The following is a 24,588-nucleotide window of genomic DNA, read 5'->3' on the forward strand; positions in this document are numbered from 1 at the left end:
GTGATTTTCCTGCATCTATTGATAACATCACATGGCTTTGCTCTATTATTCTGTTAATGCTGTGAATTATACTGATTAATTTTTGAGTGGCAGCTCAGTCCTGCATTCTTAGGATAAAGCTAACTTAGTCGTGTGATATTATCCATTTCATATATTTTTGTATTCAATTGCCAATATTTTTTCAAGGATTTTTACATCTATATTTATGAGGCTTATTATCCTATTATTTTCATTTCTTGTAGTATTGTCAGGTCATGTTATTGAGGTTATGCTGTCTTAAAAAATAAATAGGAAAGTGTTCTTTATTATCCTCTTTTCTAAAAGAGTTTTTTTAAGAACAATATTATTTCCTTAAATATTTGATAGAATTTAACGTTGAAACCATCTTAGGCTTGAGATATCCTTTTGGGAAGTTTTTAAAATAAATTTCCTTTTTAAAAAATATAGAGATACACATATTTTCTATTTCTTTCTGTGTAAGCATTGGTTATTTTTGTGTTTTAAGGTATTTTAAATGTTGATACATAATTTTCTCTTGATTTTTTTCCTGTTATAGAACACTTACTGAGAGATGTATTTTAAATCTTCCATTTATAATTTGTATTTATCTTTCTCTCTTTAGATGTCATTGCTTTTGTTTCATGTATTTTTAATCTCTATTATTAGGTCCATACACACTTAGGATTATTAAGTCTTTCTACGTTGACTAGTTTATTAATTGTAAAATATCCTTCTTTATCTCTGTTAACATTCTTTATCATCAAGCCTACTTTGTCCAATATTAATATAGTCACACCAGCTTTCTTATGCATGGTATCTTTTGCCATCCTTTTATGTTTATGCTCTCTGTAGTTTTGTATTTAATATGCATGTCTTGTCACTAGCATACAGCTGAGTCTTGCTTTTTTTTTTTAACACAGTCTCTTATTTGGCACTTATATTTAATATAATCATTGATACATATGGTTGGGTTTAAGAATATGATTTTGCTATTTTTTTCTATTTGTCACATCTCTTTGTTGTGGATCTTCCTCTGTTATTAATTTTATGCCTTCTTATTGGTTAATTGAATTGATTTTAGTATTCCTTTTTAAATTTCTTTACTGTCTTCTAGCTATCCTTTTTTGTGGTCACTCAAGATTTACAAAATGCATCCTTAATTCATCATAGTTTGCAGTTAATACTGTATCATTTCACATAAAATATAACCGCCTTGTAACTGCCAGTATAATTCCTTTCAATCTCCTTCCTTTGCCTATTGTTGTCATATACTTTACATTTACATGTGTTATAAACCCTACAAAGCAATGTTGACATTTTTAAACCATCAGTTGTCTTTCAAAGAAATTAAAAGAAAAATGTACTTTTTACCCACATAGTCAACATTTTTTATATTCTTCATTCCTTTCTGAAGATCCAAGTTTTATCTGAGGTCATGTCCTTTTATTTTATTTTAACATTTCTTATAATGCATTTTTGCTGGCAACAAATTATCTTGGCTTTAGTTTATCTGAAAATGTTGATTAGTCAATCAAAATACTGAATCAGTTTGCCTGTATACGATTAAAAAATAATCCATATATTCTTCACTGTGGCAGAGACATCTATTCCTCACAAAATATTTATAACCTAGTCAATTTCTCAGCCCTTTGCAAGTAGGCAGGTCATAAGTTCTGTAAGTTTGTTACTGCCAGGCAAAGCATTTAAGAGCAGCTCTCTTACTCTTCAATCATGTAGGCATATATTTTAAATATTTTACCTACAAGATAATGAAGACTCTGGCAGCCTAGATCCATGAATGACTCTGTGGAGCAAAGTCCTTTCCCCTCCCCATCCTGTGATTTGCACTAGACTGCATTATATAGATTCTTGTTGTACTAAAAATCTATTGAGATCTGGGGACAACTTGTTACCTGGCCTGTCCTGGCCTAATACACCTGCTGATTTGAAATCATATGCTAAATTATTACAATATATGGTTTTTACAATTCCCTTCATATTTTATTGATTTATCTGTCCTTTCTGATACCAATAACACACTCTTGGTTTTTGTAGCTTTATAATACAATATGATGCTTGTTGGAGGGGAATATATTACCATTATTCTCTTTTTCAAAAATACCTGAGGAGTCTCAAATGTATCATCTTAAAAGTCACTTTTAACTTAACTTTAATCATATTACCAAAAGGAGTCCAAATGGGGTTCAACTTATAAATTTCTCTAACTAAACTGAGACTTCTTATCCAAGGACACATTAGACCTCTCCATTTGTTTGCCTTATTTATATCCTACCATAAGCTTTATAGTTTTCTCAATACAGATTCTTCACTTTTCATATAAGTTTACTCCTGAGTTTTTTATACTTTTTCTTACCATACTAAATGATATATTTTATCATTATATATTCTCATTGTTGACTAGAACCTGTATATGACCCTACTTACTACATTGGCATCATCTTCATGGCTAGTTCATCATCTTATATCTCATATACATACATATATACATAATTCATAGAATTATGCATTTCATATGGCCCATTTGATTAGGTCACCAAAGTTCAGAATAAATTTTGAAACATTCTTTTGTTGTGCTGTTTAAAAATGGAATGAAACCTTGGGATTATCTACTCTACCCTTTTCATTTTTTTATGTGAGAAGGCTATTTCAGAGGGAACACTTCAGTTTCAAGGCCATACTGATTTCAACTTGACACATATTTATTGACAACTTGCCATGCTTTTGATATCCTACTTCTAGAAAGCCTAGAATATGCCCCAGCCATAAACTGAGATAGGCATACAGTAGCAGCTCAATAAATGTTTGATCAATCAGATTGCTTTATTTTGAAATAACAATGTCATTGCTAGGGGTCATTGCACATCAGCTTTATGGAAAGCAAGCACTATGATTATTTTAGTGTGATTTTGCATCAATTCATAGTTACCACAAGCTTCTTTGTGAATTTCAGAGGGAAAAATTTCTGCCTTTGTAACTGGAAAAATGGAAAGCTGGCCATTTGGAGCTCCAGCAGGAAATAAGTGAAAGAACTTCCTCTCCCTCTTGGGTTTCCTGAAGCATTTTCCATCTTACAATAAATTACGCATGGTTCTCTGTCCCCAGGAGCCTAGTTTTCTAAGTTTTTTTTTAAACATGGCAGGGGTTTGCAAACAGGTGCCACTGGAAACATTTATGGTTTTCTCTCCTTCATTGAACAGCTGAGTACATTAAGACAGAGCAGCATGTTCCCAAGGGTTGTATCCAAGCCAAAAGAGATTAGGACAAGACTCAACTCATGCACACAAGAGGTGGCACAAGTTAAAAATAGAAATTAATTTGCAAGAGGTTAAATTAAGAAACATGGATAAACAAGTAAATGTGGGTGAGGGAGAAAAATGGGGATGTACCAGGAGAAGTCTCTGGCCTTAAGATTTATCACATAATCAAGGCTCAGACCACATCCTTTTAGCTCAAGTCTCAACTCTAATTTGCTAGCTGTGTGACCTTTGCATTTTACTTAACATCTCTGAGCTTCAGTTTCCACATCTGTAAACTAAGGGTAACACTATACCTACCTTAAAAGGTCTCTATGAGAATTATCTATGACCCTTGATGAACACTTGCCATGGTGCCTTGTGCACAGTAAGCCTCAATTAAGCATTATAAACCCAAGGAAGGCAGCTGCATATTAAAGATAACAGTCTGCCCAGGAGCAGGGTAATTACGGTCATACATTTTTAAGCCAATAGTTTAAAGGACAGTTTTTAAAATCAATCAAAATTGAGATATTATTTCAAGCAGTATCATTCATTTTAATTCAACTCCATATCGAGGTAGTAGGCCAAACACTGTGGGTTATAAGGATGAAAAAGGCATGGTTTCACCTTTTCAGTGAACACTAAATCTAAGAGAGGGAAAAGGAAAACCACCCAGGAATACAAAGGAATGTAATGAGTACCATACGACCATCAGAGAACTCTCTAATCTCAAGAGGGAGAAAGATTGTGTTGGTTGATATGATCAAGGAAACTTTTGAGAAAGAGGAGATATTTATACCGAGTCTTGAAGAATCAGTAGAGTTTTGAAAGATGGAAGTGACTGGAGACAGTTGACTGAAGGAATGAATAGAAAGAAATAGGACCAGAAACAAGAAATGAGGGGGGCTGACTATACACTTATTTATTCATTTATTCATTCATGTGATAAACACTGGATGTTTAGGAATCAGAGATTATTGAATTTGGTTGGAATTCAGAACATGCGTGGGGAAGTCAGGAATACCTCTATGAATAGATAGGTTGGGGCCCAGGCCTGGAGAGCATATGGATACCATGTTATGTTCCCAAGTATAGGAGAGTCAAAGGCTGTCTGTGAATAAGAGAGTCATCAGAAATGACTGGGGCTCTGCTTCTAAGATTATTATCCCATAGGCTGGAGGCTTTTAGGGGAGTTCTGATGAGAGGTGACAAGGGTCTAGATTTGAGGGTGACAGTAAGAACATTCTGGAGGAAAGCTGACAGGATTGATCACTTTGGGCAAGGGCATGAGCCCAAAACAAATCAGGTGCCTCACCTCCATGACTAAGAAAATGAATCATTATCACATTCGCAGGTCAGAAGGAAGCTGATGTGGGGGAAGAGATGGGAGGGATGACTAGGTTAAGATCAAATGGACATAATGGTTTTGAGGTTTTCATGGGAAAATCTGAAGACTTGGGATGAATGAAATCATCAAGGAAGTAGAAAAGGGGAGCAAAGACAGAACATTGGAGCATGCTTATACCTAAGGAGTGAAAAAAAGAAGAGAAATCAGTGGAGAAGCAATTAGAGACATAAAAGAGAAGACTGAAGAGCCAAGGGTCACCCAAGTAGAAGGAAATTTCATGGAGTAGATAAGCAGCATCATAGCTTCAGAGATTGAGGATGAAACTGATGAAAAATAAACATGAAAGCAGCGATTAGGAGGTTACCTGTGACCTTCAAGAAAACACATTTAGAAGAGAGGCCAGGTCAAAAAGCAGATTGCAAAGAGTCAATAGGTGAACATGAGCTTTAAATATGGTGCTTGGGAATACATTGGTTTTGTGAAATTTGGCAGAGTGCCCCAAATGTAGTTACAAGAAAAGCCTACAGCCAATTTTACCTGCAATAATGAGTCCCTTAAAGTGTTAACTGCTTTCATCTTTTTTGTTCAAAGTGCTTTAATTCATATTATCTAATTCCATTCTCATAACCACCTTGTAACGAAGAGGTCTTGTACTAGTTTCCTCACTTATAAAATGAGATAAAGAGATCTGAGATATTAAGCAACTTATGCTCAGTCACAAAGCTAAGAAACAACAGGGGCAGGGTCTTCTGTCTCCTAGTCCAACACCACTTCCATTGCTCCAAGCAAATGCAAAGGGACCTCTTTCCAATGTGTCTCATGAACAATGAGCATTTACAAACCACATATAAAGCCCAAATGAAATGAAAAGCACCCGGTACATGAGAGACAAGGTATGTTTCTCTCTTTCCAGCACACTGAAGCCATGAGGGTTAACATGAGTTTGAATTTCTCAGCCGGAAGCCTCTGGGCAGTGAGGTTGAGATTTGAGGTTATCCTTCTCCCATCTCTTCCTCCTGAGTAGCCAGTCAAGGATAGCTATCACCTTCTCAGTGTCTTGGTTTGACATTTATATCATTGCACATCCAAGAAGCTGGTAACAAACCCAACTTTCTGATTCCATCAAAACCCATTTATTTTGGAATAATCTATATTGGAATCCTCAATCTTTTCTCTGAAGTCTGCCAGACCCTAAAGACATATAGTATCAGTGGTGACAATAAAAGTTGCTGGATATTCAGAGTCAAGTGGCGTGGGATGGTAGTGGAATTTACTGGAATTGCTTTCCTTAAGAAAGGAGACCTTTTTGCCATTAAAGCATCATTTCTCAGTTCCTACCACTGGCTCCTCCGTCCTCTGTTCTCCAGTCCTTAGAGTCTTCTGCAAATTCCTGAGTCATGGGAATGGGGTGGGATTACAGAATTTATATATTCCTGAGGTTGGTCGCTCATGCTTCAGAAGGCCATTGGTTCACAAATGATTGTGAGCTGTGTTTTCACCAAGAATCTTGGTACTATTCAGGTATGTCCCTGTTCCTATTATCTTTTTAACAGTCAAAAAGTCTGAGGATTTTTACTGGGAGTAGGGACTTGTTGGCCAAAGAGAGCACTCAGTTCAGTGGTAGGAGAAGGTGCTATGCGGTAAGACTTACAGACAGTAGGTTCCTTTGCTTCCCTACTCATCACCTGCCATCTGCTTCAGGTTTCTGAAGGACATAGACTCTGGAGAAACATGGTACCTTGGATAAGTATATGTCTATTATTCCTGAACGTGGGTTCTGCCCTAAGCGTTTACCAGTTCACCTCCCCAGGGAACCATGTGTGAACCTCATAGAACCTGCACTCCTTTGTTCTTCTCTTCAAAGGCTTTCAACAAAGCCAACCCTAAAAGGCCCTCTTCATGAAATTCTTCCTCTGTGCCGCATCCCTTTCCTGCTAGTCCTTCACTGAGAGTGCAGAGTTTAAAGGACTAATTTTGTAGAAACTAATATTTATTAAGTATCTACTATGTACTAGGTCTGAGCATTCTAAATGAACACAAATCATTTAGTCTCACAACAGCCCCATGAGGCAGAAATTATTTCCATTTAACTGATGGAAAAACCAAGATCAAATGAAATAAAGTAACTTGCCAAAGGTCACAAAATAAGTAATGAAGCAGTCAGAACTCATACCCAAGGAGTGCAGTTCCCAAGCTCTGACACTTAAACACTGTGCTCTTTGCTAGGTTAGAGCATGGGTTTGGGCAGGGATGGAGTGGTTGTGCAGTCTGGACACTACTCCAAGATGTTCAGAGGGGCACTTTCAGGGACTGAAATCCAGCCTACCCTCTGCTCACCAAGCTTGGAGCAATAGGGCTGCCTCTACCCAAAAGGACAGCGGCCATTAAATCTAGGAATCAATCAAATCTGAGGTTAGACTTTGACTTTGTCCTTAGTAGCTGACTAAAGAGAATACCTCTAAAGTGCTTAGCATAGTACCTGGAATAGAGTAAGCACACAATACATTTAACTTGTTTTTACTGTTATGTGCTAAGGATAGCCAATGCAATTACATTTCTGCTTTTTCCTTTCTTTACACCAGCAAAAGCAGTACCAGTACTACCTCGGTAGTCTTCAGAAGGACACATCACTTGGAAGCCTTAGTGGCAGTTTCCTCTCCTAAATGTAAAGGAGCATAGCATTCTACTGGAGATGCTCAGGGGCCCTGCCATTAGCAGAGCAAGAAAGGAATGATATTGTTATGGAAAGGAGGCTTCTCCTGGCTATTGTTTTCACAGAGGCTGGGTTCCTTGAGGGCATTTAGCACACACAGTCTCCCTTAGAAGAGGAAGCTGCTAGCTTTATGGTTGTGAAAAGGCAATGTAATGAAATCTTTTTGTGCTATGACTGTTGAAAACAAAAGTCTGACTCCTAGGAGGGAAAGGAAACAGACCCAAATGGGTACAAGAACCCAGCTACCTGGAGGCTGGGAGATACCTCTGGACGGAATGAAATTGCTAAGAACCAAGAACTGGGGCTGGGAATTTAAGTGAAGCAAGGGGTATTCTTGAAAAATTAGGCACTGAGGAAATATGTTCAACTCTCTCAAAGGAGCCAAGACCTGGTTCATTAGCTTTCGGCGTCACCTGCTAGACTACTCAGGACCAGTTGTCAATAGCAACCCTGTGTCCCAGGGGTAAGTAATAATAAGAGTGTTCCCCCTTATGTGTGGAAGTCTGAGACCTTCACACTCTTTCGTGCTTCTGGAATCTAATTTGTGATTCTTGGAAACTTCAAGAGATAGGAGACCTCGAAGAAAGAAATGCAAAACTTCATGCTATTCCGACATATAGGACTCAAGCAGGATTTAGCTGAAAAAGAAATGTGACCGTATTTCACTACAGCTTTGGGGAGAAGTTCTTATTGTTTATTATTACTGTTATTATTTATAAGGATGATAATGATGATAACAATGAAGAGTGTTTCATCCAACCTCATATATTTTCTAACAGGAATGAGGAAAAAAGAGCCCCAAGCAGGACGAGGACTGTGACCCCGTCCAAGCCTTCTGTCGGAGGTCCTGTCAGTGTGGTAGACATGAGTGTCCATGAGAAAATACTCCCCCTTGAGGAGTGATGTAGTGCAACCATGTGGTTAATTAACAGGAGATGAAATTTAGATCTAGAAGCACTCGTTTCTGCAAATGTGCAAATCCTAGCAACTATGCAATGACTAGTTGACAAGCACCATTTATATTTGTAGAATTACGTTGAGGGATCCTAAAAAATTGTTTCTACTCTCATGACTAGGAGAACTGAATTAATTCCAATAAGGGTAAATATGTAGACTTAGCTCATAGAAGACAGCTAGGTTTCTAGCAGAAATCATTGCTTTTCCTTCTGAACTTTCCCCAGAGTGGTCTCTACTGACAGGGGGGGTCAATCTGAGAACCTCAGTAGTATTGTTTCTGCTGTGGATCTTGTAGGCACAAACTGAGTTTATAAGATTAAAACGTTTTTCAAAGTATTTCCCCAGCTGTGATTTCTATAGGTTATAACAACCCTGTGATATAGGCCAGATGAGGAATCTCAGGCACAGAGAAGTTACACTGCTTTTCAGAGCTTGCACAGCTGCTGGGCTTAATGATGGACGTAAAACTGGAACCCAGTCCCTCTCTGGACAACCCAGCCTCCTGACGGCAGCACACTGTGTTTACCAATACAGAAAACTAAGTGAAGAAGGTCTGTTTCATTACTGAAGTAGACTGTGTTCTAGTCAAGCTAAGGTACCAACCACAGAAGCACTGATAAGCATGCTCTGAGGCTTTATAAATCACTCATTTTATGTATAAAACAAGATAGAGCAAAAACAAATAGCTGCATTTCTATCACGTATTAAGTGTTTGCTGTATGCATTTCAATGCGATATACACTTTATTTTTTCTCACTTAATACCTAAAACAACCTTGTGAGGAAGGTATTGTTCTCCTCTTGTTACAGATGAAGAAACTAAGATCCAGAAAAATAAAATAACTTGCTTTGATGTAGACACAGCCATAATGTGCTGGAGTTGGGGCATTATCTATGATTCCGTATTCTTGTGGGACTGTATTCCTTCCCACTTACTTCAGGGGTGGAGTCATTAAGAACGTCACCCCGCCCAGAGGAAACTGGAGCTGCTGTCAGGCAGGTGGGGCTCCAGCCGCCACTGTCACCTGTCACTGAGCTGTTGCAGGAAGACCAGGAGGAGATGGTCTTCACAGTGCCTGGCTCTTGCCTACAAACTACTTTAAGCGTTGGCATCATCAAAGCATGTGTCTGCAGTGTGATTCTGCATCTGGGCACACTCTACCTCTGGAGAAGTGTCCTTCTCAGTCCCTTTATGTACCAGTGGCTTCATATAAGATTTAATCTTCTTTAAACTTGTATTCAAAACAGACTCTACTCTCATTCTCATTGAAGTGTAAAATATCTACAAGAAGTTAGAAAAGGTATTCTTTCTAGGAGAATATTTAGGGAAAGGGATTAAAATGCCAACATACAAATTCTCTGAGAGCCAAAGGACTATCCTGGACTCCCTAGAAATCCTCACTGGATGGAAGGGGGACACAACCATGCTTCTCCTTCAATCTAGGCATCGGGAGGAGGAGCTGTTTTCTATATTTATCATTAATGACATTGCCTTGAATGTATATCCGCATGTAAGTAACTTGATATAATCATACCTCTTTCCTAAAAAAAAAAAATCTGGAATGAATCACACTAAAGTGATCACAGAGAGAATATTGTGCAGGGAGATTGGAGAGGAGACAGAAAACAGATGAAAGGGACTCAGGGTAGTGAAAATGTTGTGGCCCAAATCCAGAGGATGGAGGCCTACGTAGAACCACTAGCCTTGGGTTTAGAAAATGAGAGACTGCATCCCCCTGGCTCTCTCAGGAGTGCAGATATTTAGATTTATGCAGGGATGAATTGAGCTCCTCCTACTGCACAACACCTGTGAAGAGGGTTTTGTTTATTTGCTTGTTTGTTTGTTTTGTCACTTGTCCACAAAGTATACCACAATGGGGAAAGTGCTCTGTACTTCAGGACCTTAGGAAATAACATCATAAAATCAGGGAAGCTTGAGTTTCTAACAAGATCACTTTTGCCTTTAATCCCCCAGTTATAGTCCAGAATGGACTTTTTATTCAACATAAACCCCAAATAAAACCTGGCATTATCCTTTACAGCACAGAACCAAAGAGTCACTGTTCTTCATCTAAGAAGGTATGATATATCAAAAGCAGTGTGCCAACAAGGAGAATGTCTATGTTAAGCGTCATTGTTCAGGAAAAATCAGAGGGGATTAGTGGCTTTAACTTTGGGGCCACCTGAAGCCGGCTCAGAGCCCAGGCTTTTCGAGAGACCAGCTCTGAGCTCCCTGCTTGGATGTGGGCCGCCCTGCCCAGACAGCATCTAGAGGATGGATGAAACATTTCAGCTGTCCCTGGTTACTTCAGAAACTCAGTCAATATACATGTCAAGCATGTGACTGCCCATATCTTTTTTTGTCTGTGCTTACTCTAATTACAGTTGGGAGGAGGGAGCACAGAAAGAAAGTAAGTTCTATAGAAATGCCTGATTTACAGGATACAAGTGAAACCCTTTATCACAGTTTTGGAACTAAGACAAAAGATTAGATCTGTTCCATGAGTCCTGAACAAACTGAATGCATCAGTCTTATCTGGGCCCCTGTCCTCTCTAACCTTTTCCCCTCTTCTTCAGCCCACTTCTCACCCCTACTCCTTGCCTACACACATACACACAGACACACACAGACACACACACACACACACACACAGAGAAATCATTTTCAACACTGTATTTAACACTTCAGTTCATCTTTGGGGGAAGATGAGAAGGGGTACTGGCCTTTCTCTGAAATCCAAGTGTAATAGCTAGAATTATTTTCTTCAGTATAATGAGATCAAAAGCTGTAATTTCTATGTGAATGCCCTGTCAATGGCAGATGTTATGCATACAGAGAATATTCCTCAGCTTACAATCCTGAGAAAGGACACATTTTATTTTCCGTGGCTTTTAAATCCATAGGTCATCCCAGTGCCTTGACATATAACAGAATTTGCAAGACAGCTCTGGGAATTTGGCATCTCCTGGCTTCGGCACTTACAAACTGTGCAACCTTGTTCAAGTTCCCTAACTTGCTATCCGAGTGTCAGTTTTTTCCACCATGAAGTGGAGATAACAATGGCACCTACAGCACTATCATAGGGCTGGGGTGAAGGCTAGCTAACAATTCAAGTAAAGACCCCAGCACAGCCAGGCATACACTAAACATTCACTAAATGTTGCCTATTGTCATTCTCTTAATTGTTAACAGAACTCTTTTTGTTGGTCAGAAACAAAACGATAATGAAGACAGAGGAAAAGTTATTGAGGTTTCTCCAAGATACAATTCAATACGACAGGTCCTTTACTCCAAGACTGGTTGGTGTCTGACATACATTGCTTTGAAATGTCCAGTCCTTTTAGCTTCACAAACAACCACAGCTTTCTCCCTCCTCCCTTCCCTCCTGAATGGGTCACAGATAAGCCTGAACTCCACGCAGAAGATTTACTGAGGAAGGGAATGAGGCTGGGCTGGAGGCAGGCAATGTGAACCCAAATCCTATCTCTTCCACTTGAACAAGTTCTTTAAAAGCTCCAAATCCCTACTGCCTCCTCTCTAAAGCAAGGATAAAAATATCCACTTATAGGGTTGTTGTCATTATCAGACTGAATGAAAGAATAAGTGTAAAACAAATATGAAATATTATAGAAGCAAAGGGGGCAATGTGTTTCCCATCCACAGTGATCTCTATAGACACGTGTCATAAATTCAAAGGAATCCCTCCTTCACCCTCTGAAAGTTGCTAAGTGCCTATCAGGGTGCAGTGATATCTAAAAATGAGTCAGGTGTGTCTATTGCACATCCTGTCCCAGGATGGAGTGAGTGTCCACAGGGCAGGAACCAGGTCATGTCAATGTCCTAAATGCCACCCCCTGTATTTGGCTCCCACTAGCTCACTCTTCCTTCAAGACTCTTCTGTGTGGTTCACTTTTTCAATGAAGCCCTTTCAGATTTAAGGGAGAGGGTAAGTATCTTGCTTTTTCCCTGATTATACGAAAAAACCTCAAGCCTGAACTAAAACCAGTGAAAGAAAGTCATTCAACAACAGGATACTTGATGTTTTATAAATAAATGCGAACCTTGAAGGTCAGAGGCTGCCTTTTAAATCTTTATCTGTTTAGTTATTGTCTGTCTTATGTTAGGATACAGAGAATACAGGTGGAAAAAAAATTTAAATAAGAACACTGTATCAAAGAGAAAACTAAAAGTGGGAAAATAAAAGGAAGTTGGGCATAAAAACAGTTAAGCAAAAACTGTGTGAGGTGGACCACAAATTTGGTTTCCTACATCCAAGTGTGAAGGATAAATGATCAGCTGTGAGATTTATAGTACGCATAAGATGGAAAGCCACATACTCTGGTGAGGTGTAGCTGTCCCTCCTATTGAGACTAGAGACAGATTTTTCCCACGCGTCCTTATGACGCTGGACAGTGTCAAGGCTTCTAACTAGTCTTCCTGAATTGACTCCTGTCCAGTAAATCTGTCCTCCACTCAAAAGCACAAAACAACCTTCCCAATGAAAAACGTGTATTGTTTCGTTTCCCAGCTTACCATCATTCAATGTCTTTTTGTCCTCAGGAAAATATTATTCTGCGAAGTATTGTACTGGTAAATGTTTAACAATCAGCTCTTGGAAGGAGGCAAAGGCCCTGATTTGCAGCACTTGCCAGTCATTGTGGTGTGTATATACTCCTACCATGGCCAACTGCAAGCTACTAAAGTGATGTTACCGAAGCAAACTAGAAAGGGATGTACACAAGCACACCATAGTACAGGATTTCCACCACATAGATACCTCAAAAACATGGATAAAAGCAAATGTAGCAAAGTAATTAACAAGGGATGAGTCCTGAGTACTACCTTTAAAAAATATAATTTATCTAGTCATAACTTTATAGAACTGAACTTTTAATGATAATTGTGTCACAAGATTCCAGAATATTTAGCAATCGACTCTCTCAAACTCAGAAGCTGGTTCCAATCCATCACTGCTTCTGAGCCATCATAAGATCTGTCCCCAGATGTTTCCTCCAGATTCGTCTCTGGCCTCTTGCTCTCTCACACCTTCTGCTCCAGATATCCAAAAGCATTGCAAGTAATCTCCACTTCCTACTGTTTCAGAGCCCTCATTGTGCTGTCCCCTTTGACTGGAAGACCCTGGCTAACTCTTACGTGTCCTGACAGATCTCCAGTTACACACTTTCCCCTCCAGGAAGTCTTCTCTGGCATCATAAAATGGTGTGGGAGTTGTGTGGTACAGACTTAACTTAGCCTGAACCTTGGCCAAGCCTTTGTCCCGGCTTCCCTGGAAGTAACCTCTAAATCCTGACTGATAAGGGTGTCCTTGTTTATCTGAAGGACTTGAACCACACTCAATAGTGTATGCTGACAACTATGATTTATGGTGGAGCCTTTGGGCCACAAGGTCTCAGCGTAACTTCTGGATGGCCTGGAAACAAAGGTTGGCCTCACAGGTGGTCAACAGTATCCTTGTAACTGAGCCCCAGTAAAAACACTGCACACCAAGGCTCTGGTAGGCTTCTCTTGGGGTAATGCTCTGTGAGTATTGTGACATATCACTGCTGGGAGGAGTTCACACTGTCCATGACTCCACTGGGAGAAGACAACTGGGCTCTGCCTCATGTACCACTTCCCTTGGCTGATTTTCATCTGTATCCTTTGCTGTAATAAGCCATAATTGTGAGTATAGCTGCTTTCCCTGAGCTTTGTGAATCCTTATAGTGAATTACTGAAACTGAGATGGCCTTGGGGACCTCAACACTGAAATCGATGTGAGAAGTGAGGGTAGTTTGGGGGACTCGCAAATTCTCCAGTGGCCCCTCGAGGTGCTCTCACTTACTGTGGGGCATATATCACTCTATGTAGTGGTTCTATGTTTATCTGTCTGAGAATAGGGACTGAGCTTTATTCACTATTACATCTCTAGAACCTAATCCCTGGCAAAATGTAGCCATTCAAACACTGGTGGGATGAATTTAATGGACAAGGTCCTCATATTGGCAAATCACACACTTGTCCCCTAGGACTATTTTTCTTATAACATGAATCAGTTACACTGAGGACAATAACATCTGATACACACTGAAAAAAACCAACTTCACAAGCAGCCAAGAAACATGTCTTTATGAATCTCTTTGATGATTGTACTTGATCGAATAAAAATATTTAGACCCTAGCAGAATGGAAGACTATTCTTCAGAGAATCTTCCATTAGTACGGTTTCCCCCAGCTAACCTTCTAATGAAAATTACACTGAAAAATACAAGGGCTTATTTTTCTGGGATATACCTGAAGGGCAGACAAAAAGATTGGTCCAGAAGCTTTTTAAACCAGATGAATCTAGGGTAGAATTGACACAGATCTGAGTAAAACAGAGGCATCCGACCAGGACACCTGTGAGCAGATATCATAGGGCTGCATAGCGATAATAAAATTTCTCTTATTTGCGCTACACAAGAGTTCAAACAGTGCTAACTTCACCTGGGTCTACACAGACAACATGACAGGGTCAAGTTCCTTAACCACTCTTAACTGCAATCAACTCACGTGCAGAATGGGGATAAGATCAACCACCTTGCTTCACAAAGATGGTGCAGGTATCAAGGGTTAGTAAGAGGAAGAGATTTGGAAGTATCAAAGCACATGTATCATACTGCTTTTCCACTATTGTTAGCATACTAGAGACAGGTCCCACTTAGTTACTTATTTAATGGTATTCAAGATTGTTAATTAGTTGAAAAGAAAATGCAGTGAATCACCAGATCCACTAGATAGCAGATCAAAACTAGGGCATAATGGCAGCATCTTTTTTTATTGCGTACTTAACACGTGCTGGGCACTGAGCAAATCCCTTAACATTATAAAACCTTATCCTTGCAACTCTGCAATGTACATATATTATTATCCCCATTTTACAGACAGGGGAACTGAGGCTCAGGAGTATGACGTAACTTGCCCAAAGTCACATAGTTGGTGAGTAGAAGAACTGAGACTCCAGTTCTGATTTGTCTCTCTGAAAAACCTAAGCTGTCACTACTACAGAGATCTGCCCTGCTATGGAAGGACTGGAAGAGGACTTGAGGTATGGTTTTGGTCCCTGCACAGCTATGATTAAGGTTTAGTCAAAGCTCTCTCCAAAATTTACACAAATCTAGATAGGCTGAGGAGGGATGGTGGATGGATTGCTTAATGTGGTCACTAACCATACTAAATCCTATGACCCCCATTATGGATCAGACTCCAAAGACCAGCTAAGAATGCCTATAGGAAGCTTGAAATTTAAGTCTATTTTATAATCCATTTGAACAGGGTGCTGAGACAAAATTAATGCATGACAACTTGTTCTCAAACTGTGAATTTTGGGGAACATTTCCAGTATTCATTAGCTATCAGATTCACACTTCCACCTGTGTGTTGAAGAGCTGTTTTATCAGTTCCTAGAGCAAGAGAGGATAAAATATATAGGGGAACTGACTTTGTCTCATTTTCCGTTTAATTTGCAACTTTTAAATGTCAGCAGAGTAAGTTAAGAATGGTGGTCAGGAGTCCTCTAACTCCAGTCTCTCTGTCCATAAAATCTTTAGTCTTCTTTATGTCCACTTGTTCTTCATGCTCTGGGTTTCTTTCAAATGGAAATCTTGTTTTAACTGAATTATGTCTGGAGTGGCTTTGTTAGAATGAGGCTTCTCCTTATAACCTATAGTAATTTTCTTGGCCAATAAATACTAAAACTGACCTTATTTTAAGGCTACTATAACCTGAATGTCCCTGAGCTTAATGCTACACAGCAGGACTCTTGGTGAATTTCTGATTTTCAGCACAAAAACTTAGCTAGAGAGAAAACTATCATCAGAGCAGTATATTCAGAGATGTCTTCTCAGGCAGCAGAGTTAGGATTTCACAATGCAATTAATTAGGTGGTTGTGCTCAAGTTAGAAGTGATCTTCCATTTCTTCTCTCTACAATGCTTACCTCATCATACACTAAGTCTACTTCTTACCTGTCCATTTCTTCCCTCTACAATGCTCACCTCATCAAACACTAAGCCTATTTCTTACCTGTGACCTTTGATAACCTAACCCAACTTGATTAGCATCTCCATCACTCTAGGAGTACAATTTATAGACTTTTTCTCATACAAATATGGTAACACCCGTCCCTACCTCCACCTCCCAATCTTAGACCCTACGAATGCAGTTGAAATTTTGCAACCTTAATTTAAAAGTATTTTATCATCCACCCTCCACCCGCTTCTGCAAAGCCATGCTCAGAGAGAAACAAATCAGAACAGATGCTCTCTGCTCTGTTTTCCTGCAGACCCAATGGAAAGAGACTTTGGCAAAAGTGACATTAGAAAGGAATATTGAAAAGAATTCTTGAGAAGAGAAAGAAATGAAGAGATATTTGGACAAAGTGTAGGACAATGCCACTGATCCTGCACTTCTCATCTGCCTGCAATGTCCTCTCTTTTTGTCTCTGCCTCTACTTCCTAGCTCCCTTCTTCCCCTTTCAACTACCTCATACTAACATTTGAGGTTCCACACACCTCCCAGCAAAATTTCACCACCCTTTGCTAAATATTTTTGATAAAAGAGTCAAGGATGTGAGTCATCCAGATGATTTTTTTCTCTGTTTTGCATGCTCAGTAGATACCAATTAATGTATAGCTGTGTCAGTGAAAACAGAAACATATGAACTACTAAAGACATCTCTGAGGCAAGAGGTAGCTGGCTAGATCGACAAGCAGTTGTAGTTTGTAAATTTAAAAAGAAGACTTGTCAGCTAGGGATTTTTTTAAACACTCCAATTTGATGAGCAAGGGAATAGCTTCAGAGAAATGTATGAGAAAGTCATATTTATATGATTGTAAATTTTCTAAGGAGAAAGGAGCTGAAACATGCTTTTTAAAATAGCCAGATAGAGAAATCTTAGTGTGAGCAATTTACACTTGAAGTGACTGCTCTGTCTTTAGAACACTCGGGAAAGTGAGGTGTTTAATGTATCTTCCAGACAATTACAAAGCAGTCCTTGATCAAAACCCTCAGCAAGGGATATTGACAAACCTGCCCAACTGCAAGAATCTCCTGTAGAGAAAATGATCTATGAGATTACCCGCTGGTGGGTTCATGGGTCAGATTGTCAATATCTAGAGAAGGATCACAGAAATAAACATTTTGTGTTTGCTGTCCTGACGTCTATATTTATAGTCCTGTTAAAGCAGCTGGTCAATCAAAACCAGTTAAAGCAATTACAATTTTCCCCAGCCAACGCAAGAAAAAGAAACTGAACTCTTTGTGATGAAAAGTCAATATAGGAAGATAATCCAAAATTGCTTTTTATTCATGTGGAGGGAGTCTGGTACTATTATATCTTGTCACTTGTAATTGTCTGATTAGATGAATACAGTGAAGATGTATTAATGTAATGAAGTCAAATACTCAATTAGAATTTATTTTTTTCTTTCCTTCCTACATTGTTTGAGATCCCCACAGAATTTGGAACACAATGCTCCTTTCCCTCTTGAGTTTGGCTTCTTTGTATTTGGCAAATATTTATTCTTTTATCTATGTTTCAGTTGGAGCTGCAATGAATGGGTCTATTTTTCTCATGGCTTGACTCCTGCTGTCAAACAATATAGGTGATGTTGTTAGGCGTAAAATTATTTTGGAGACGACATAAATCACTAATGCAAGACAGATTGTGTGCTGAATTCTAATAGCAAATTTCTTTGAAGGGATAAGAGGAAGCGTAAATGGCAATGTTTGAAGGAGGCTGTGATTTCCAAAATGCTCGCTTAAGAGCTTGAATACAATCTGGAAAAAAAAGATGTGTCAAATTGTGAATCTTTTGAAGGGTTAAAAAAGGAACATGAGTATAATGAACCGGCATCTGTTTGGTAATTCTCAAAATAAAATACTTGAATGGGGAGACATATAATTTCTGATTAAGAGCTCAAGTTCTAGAGTGAGGCACAATCGCCTGTGTCCCACTTACTGACTGCATTTCCTGTGGCAAGTTATTTCACCTCTCTAAGCCTCTGTTGTCTCATCTGATACGTGAAAATAATTATCCAACCTGCCTGGCGGAATTCTTAGGAGCTTTCAACTATATAATCCATGCAAAGCTCTTGGTACAGAGTCTGCATCAGAAGAAGCACTCAATAGATGTTAGCTACTGTTAGCTAATTGTTAGCTATTTTTGGCTAATGTGTATATATTCTGTGGTTATCATTAGAAAGCTGATGGGTATTCAATTCAACAGACATTTATTTAAGGCCTTCTATGTACACAGGAAACTAGACGGATTCAAAGAACAGGGTTAACCAGTGTTCACCTTTATCTTAGAAGGTAGACTGAGGTAAGCGTTTGTGACACTACGACTACAGTATCTTCCTAAAGGCTCCTTCTTCCATTCTGACCCTTATTCTAATCCATTCTCCATCTGGGAGTAGAAGGATCTTTGTAAAACCCTTCAATGTCTTCCTATTGAATTTATAATAACCCCCTAACTACTTACGCTGGGTTAATAGGCTCTGCCTAATCTGGTAACTAGAGACCTCATCTGCAGTCACTCTGTCCCTCCGTCACTGCGGTCCTCTTCTCCCCCTTCCCTACGAGGCCTTGGCCTCTGTATCTGCCCTCTTCTGAACTGTTCCTCCTCCTTTTCTTGGCTGAGTTAATTCTCACTAATGTTTCTTCTGGTCTCAGCTATGCATGGTCACTTTCTGAGAATAACTTCCTTAACTTCCTCACTGCCCACTACCACCCTAAACCATTTCTCTGTGATTTTCCCTTAGAACAACCTGTAATTTTCCTTAATAACTCTTAAATATTTATTTCTGTGATTAAAAAAAAAAACCTACCTCCCCTACTAGACACAAACTCCTTGAAGTCAGAGGCCATAACTACTTGGGTCACCATTTCATGCCCAGTTACCAACACTAAGCTTGGCGTGGAGTAGCTGTAAAACAAACATTGAAGAAATGTACTAGAAGGTAATTTGCTCTCAAAAAAGGTTCAACTACAATTCTCAGACTGATATAAAATGAAAATGTGTGAAAGAGTTTAAGTCATTATTAATAAGGGAACCAGGCAGATGTTAAACAATTCAAAGGGAAAGTAAAAGAAAAGATCTATAGAATCCACTCATATATCTGGAGTATTGTATAACTATGCAAATTGAGACAAAATTATCTTTTCCATAGTGAACTGGAAATTCAACTGAACCTTCGTGTGACAGCATTTTTTGCACACTTATAAACAAGACTCACTTTGCGTTGCTCTTAGTTATCTGCAACTTATAGAGCTCTAAAATATCTCAAAGGCAAAGGAAGGCTAAAATCAGAGAACTCAGAATAATGTACTCTAAACAGTGCACAGTTTTCTACCGTAACACACATTTTCACCTACAATAAGCAGAAATTATGGAGGCACACAGGAGGGGACATGTCATTCATGGGGCAGGTGAGAAATTTCAGAAGTCTTTGGAGAAGAAGAATTGTCAAACTAAGTCTGGAAATGTAGGTAAGATTTCCGTAATGGTAAACTACTTGAGACTTTTGAGCAGAGTTCTAGAGAAATTTTTCTGGTAGCAATGGATTCTTGCAGGCAAAAATATAGTCTGGGAGGAAAAAAGCCCAGGGGAGAAACCGCTAGAAGAGGAAAGAGCATCCAATGGAAAAGAAGAGGCCCTGAATTCTGGATCCTGCACCAGCCTTTCTTCTGGACTAAATCACTGATCTTTCTGGGCCACATCCCAGAAATATTTATTTCGCTCCTGGCACCAGGGATACAGTGGTGAAGAAAAACAGGCCTGGAACTTACCACATGAATAGTATAGAGAAGAGAGTCCTTATCACACAACTAATATTTCTTTTTTTCTTTTTTTTGAAGGATAGTCGGTTTACAAGGTGTGTTAATTTCTGGTGTACAGCATAGTGATTCATGTATATATATTATATATATTTTATATACATATATATATATATGTATTCCTTTTCATATTCTTTTTCATTATAGGCTATTACAAAGTATCGAATATAGTTGCCTGCACTGTACAGTAGGACCTTGTTGTTTATCTATTTTACATATAGTAGTTAGTATCTGCAAATCCTGAACTCCCAATTTATCCCTCCACCTTCCCTTTTCCCCCTGGTAACCGTGAGTTTGTTTCCTCTGTCTGTGAATCTGTTTCCACTTTGTAAATAGATTCATTTGTGTCATTTTTTTAGATTCAGCATGTAAGTGATATCATATAGTACTTGTCTTTCTCTTTCTGGCTTACTTCACTTAGTATGACAATCTCCAGGTGCAGCCAAAATGTTCAATATCACTAACTATCAGAGAAATGCAAATCAAAACTACAGTGAGGTAACACCTCACATCAGTCAGAATGGCCATCATTAAAAAGTCCACAAATGATAAATGCTAAAGAGGGTGTGAAGAAAAGGGAACCCTCCTACACTGCAGCCATTATAGGACACAGTATGGAGATTCCTCAAAAAACTGACAATAGACTTATCACGTGATCCAGCAATCCCACTCCTGGGCATATATCTGAGAAAACTCTAATTTGAAAAGATACATGCACCCCAATGTTCATAGCAGCACTATTTACAACAGCCAAGATGTGGAAACAACAACTAGTATTTCTGAATGTCGTCTGGTACAAGGGTCTTCACTATGTCTGTAAAGGGCCAGATGGTAACTATTTTAGGTTGTGCATGCTATACCATCCGCTTGTCTGCATTACAACTACTTAACCTTACTTTACAGCGCGAAAGGAGCCACGGACAACACGCAAACAACAGAAGTGCCTGTGCTCCAACAAAACTTTATTTTCAAAAGCAAGTGATGGGCCAGATATGCCTCAGGGGCTGCAGTTTGTTAACACCTGTTTTAAAAGGTGAGCGCATAGGGATCATTAGAACTGTGAGCTGGTGGAGAGTGATGATCATTTTATTTACCTCCATCACAAACAGTACTTTGCACATAAATTCTAAAAAAATACACTGGAAGATAAAGAATTCAAAAAAAAAAAGATCCTTCTCTGAATGTTCAGAGCCATTTGTAACTCTTACAGCAATTCATCACACCCTGCTTGGTACAGAGTTATCTGTGCACGTGTCTTTATTCTCTCCTAGGAGTTACACTCCTAGAGGGTAGACACCATGCCATTGCCAGTGTTTCTATGTTGTTCCTTGATGTATGATAAGTGCTAAAAAAAAATGTTTCCTGGATGAGTGAATGATACCATGTTGGTTTTTTTTTTCTTTGTTTGATTTTGAGTCTTTCATTGGCCTCAGTAAACTGGCAGGAGTTCCTTTAAATGTGCGGCAGCTTTCTCCAGGAAGGAAGCATCTCTCAGAGCAGGACACTTGGCTATGATTGCTGCTGTATGTCTCTGTCTGCTCCTCACCATTCTCCCTACATTCTGGGAAGACTCTTGAAAGAGCGATTATTTGCTTTCTTAGGAAATGTCTTCTTAGTGGTTGGCCATGACCCATTTAACATAATTCCATGCAGCATTCATATATTTTCCCCCAGGGCTGTCCTTTCCACATGCGTGACTTAAGAGCTTTTGAGGAAGGCACAGTATTTTGTTGTGAGTCATAACATACATACATACATATATATATGTGTGTATATATATATATATACTGCAGATAAAACTGTTAATGAAAAGATGTATCAGCTGCATTCAAATTTCTAGTTTGTTTTTTTTAATTCTCCTTAAGTGTTCCTTCCTTTGTAAGAAAGAATACCAAGCCCTCATTTCCCTGCCTACTAATAGCTTTTTCATGAAGTACTTTTTTTCCTTTTTTTTTTAGCTTTTAAGCAGTACCAGATGTTGAATGAAAAGAAACTTTCTCTGATTGGTGTCCAGAGAAAACAAAAAGCATGTATCACTTCAAGCCTGACCTGCACAAGGGAAAAATGGACCAAACAAAGGGAGCCAGGATTAAACACACTGCAGATGGTACAAAAGGAAACTTCTAAAGTAGTCATTTTTTTTTTACCCCTCGTGCCTCCATTGTTCTTCTTCATACCTGATTATAAAGAGTTGATTTCTGTTAAGGAGAAAAGATAGAGTAGGAAACAGAAAGCCACAAGAAAAGAATTTTATTTGACACTCATCTCCTTGTTTATTATGTGATCATAGACCAGTGTAGCAAAGGAAGATCCATATCCACACTGTAGGGTGTTGAAGGATGCTCTGAGAGAGGAAGTAGGGGGTGGAGTTTGTGGCCAAGTAAGTTTGGATATGTTGGGTTAAACAAGTTAAACAATGGGCTAACTAGTAACATGAATCTCCAAAGCCTTTCCCAATAATCTACACAGAATATTTTTACTGCAAAATATTTTATAGAACTATTGCCCCTTTGGCATACACTTCAGGAAATGCCCTCTGCTAGGAAACATAGATTTCCTGGAAAAAGTAGCTCTGTGATCTTTATTATTAACAATGCAGTATTTATAAAATGCCAGCTAATTGCATAGCATCATGTAACGTGGTGTGGAAGATTCCTTTGAGTCCTTGTCTCCCATCTCCAAAGGGTATGCCATCTGGTTGGAAAAATACAGCACGCACACCCAAAATGTTTCTCAGTGGGACAGTGCCAAACCAGGGGCCAGGAAAATAATAGCTACACAATGTTTTTTAAACTGTGTGTGGTAGAGCCACAGAGATTCCCCTGAAGGTACCATAAGGCCATCACTAAGGGAGGAATGGTTAAGGAGAAAGTCAACTAACAAGAGCTAAGTTCTCCAGTCCTGAGACAGCAAATAAGATCCACTTGGAGACAAGATCCTGCTGTTGTGGGATAATAATAAATGCCAGAATTCTTGATGTATACATTTCCACTCCATGAATGAAAGGAATCGTCGCCATCCCTGTCTGCACGTGTTTTCACTGCTAAGGAGGACGCTCCTCCCTACACTTCTATGAAGCCGAACGGGCAACATGGACAGTCAGACAAGAACTGAGAAGCAGAAAGAGGTGGGAAAAGGGTTACAAGAGAAGTCAAAGAAAGCTCCATCATAAACAGATGGAGAGGGAACCAAGTGGGAGAAGAGGACTGAGAGTGAAGGAGAAACATTGTGTAGGGCAGCCAGTGGATGGAGAATTTTCAAGGGTTTTCAGGAGTGAAAGGCTCTGGGGTGGTAATGGGCAGAAAAACCCTGGGGAGGAGAGAATGGGAGACAGAAGAAATATCACTGGGAGTATGAAGTAATATTGCTCAAGTGTCTTGGGTTTAAAATAAAACTTCTTTTTCAAAGTTACTTTTCAGTACTATGTTTTTTTTTTTAATGTGGTTCCATGCAGATATTGGACTATGTGGGTTCAGAACTCAGGGTTACACCGATAAAGGTACCATGTGCACTAGGCTTTCTGAAACACTGCAAAGAGCTTCAGGGCCCCACCTTTACCTCTGAGCACTCGGAGATGTTCACCGTGCCAGGTTGGGAACACACTGCTTAGACGATATTGATAAAAACCTTGAAGGACTTTAAAAAGTCTCATTTAGGAAGTCCAATGAGATTAACAGCTTTTATTATTTTTCTGAACCTGATAAGTAACCTGAAGTGGTTTGCTTTTTTTTTTTAAACTCAGAGTCTCCTGTCACCAAGCCTTGTAACTCTTTTGCTTCTAGTTGCTATAGAAATGGTGCAAGGAATTTTGACTGATTTGTGCAGAATTCATTTCTTTCTGACACCATTGCCTTTAAAAGCAACATTCAGACTGTGAAAATTGGGTCACTGTACTGTTACAGTAATTACAAAGGCTGCTATTTTAATTGAAGGCTATGAATAAGACTTCTGATTTTATCTTGGTTAAGTATGATGATTCCTTTAACATTATCTTTTAATCTGGGTATCTAATATAATTCTCAATTTCTTTCTTCCTTCTTCCTCTTTTTTCTTTTCCTTTTTTTAAATTTTTTGCATGTGTATGATATTCTTGTTTACACCTTTTTTCTGACAATTCCTTCTTTAGCTGCTTATAGTTGACTTAAACCAAAGAGTGAACCCTTTATGTCCATCCATGCGACTTTCTGGAACCACTCATCTTGCTGCTAACAACCATTTCATTGTGCGCTCTTAAGGGACACGAATTGCTGGAGAAAGAATTCATCGCCTTCTGGAATCATCTCTTATCCTGAATTTATGGCCCTTAGGAGGCCCAGGGCACAATTCTGAGGTAATTTTCTCTACATTCTGTGACAAGAATGAACTTAAAGAGAACTAAGAGTGCTCTTTTCTTGCCATAATCAGGTGAGGGGGTCAGAATGCCTTCATCTCTCTTCTGAC

General features: G+C 39.0%; 1 long non-coding RNA gene across 1 annotated transcript in view; it reads left to right on the plus strand.

Annotated features, from left to right (window-relative positions):
• Nucleotides 1-22,411, plus strand: part of LOC135321824 (uncharacterized) — a 61,347-nt gene extending 38,936 nt beyond the window's left edge. Inside the window, exons 2-3 of the long non-coding RNA XR_010381949.1 lie at nucleotides 21,052-21,181; nucleotides 22,107-22,411. This is a non-coding gene — a long non-coding RNA (uncharacterized LOC135321824). The remainder of the gene's footprint in view (nucleotides 1-21,051; nucleotides 21,182-22,106) is intronic.
• The last annotated feature ends 2,177 nt before the right edge of the window (nucleotides 22,412-24,588 follow it).

This window comes from Camelus dromedarius, chromosome 8 (assembly GCF_036321535.1).
Source record: "Camelus dromedarius isolate mCamDro1 chromosome 8, mCamDro1.pat, whole genome shotgun sequence".
In the NCBI taxonomy this organism is placed as follows: Eukaryota; Metazoa; Chordata; class Mammalia; order Artiodactyla; family Camelidae; genus Camelus; species Camelus dromedarius.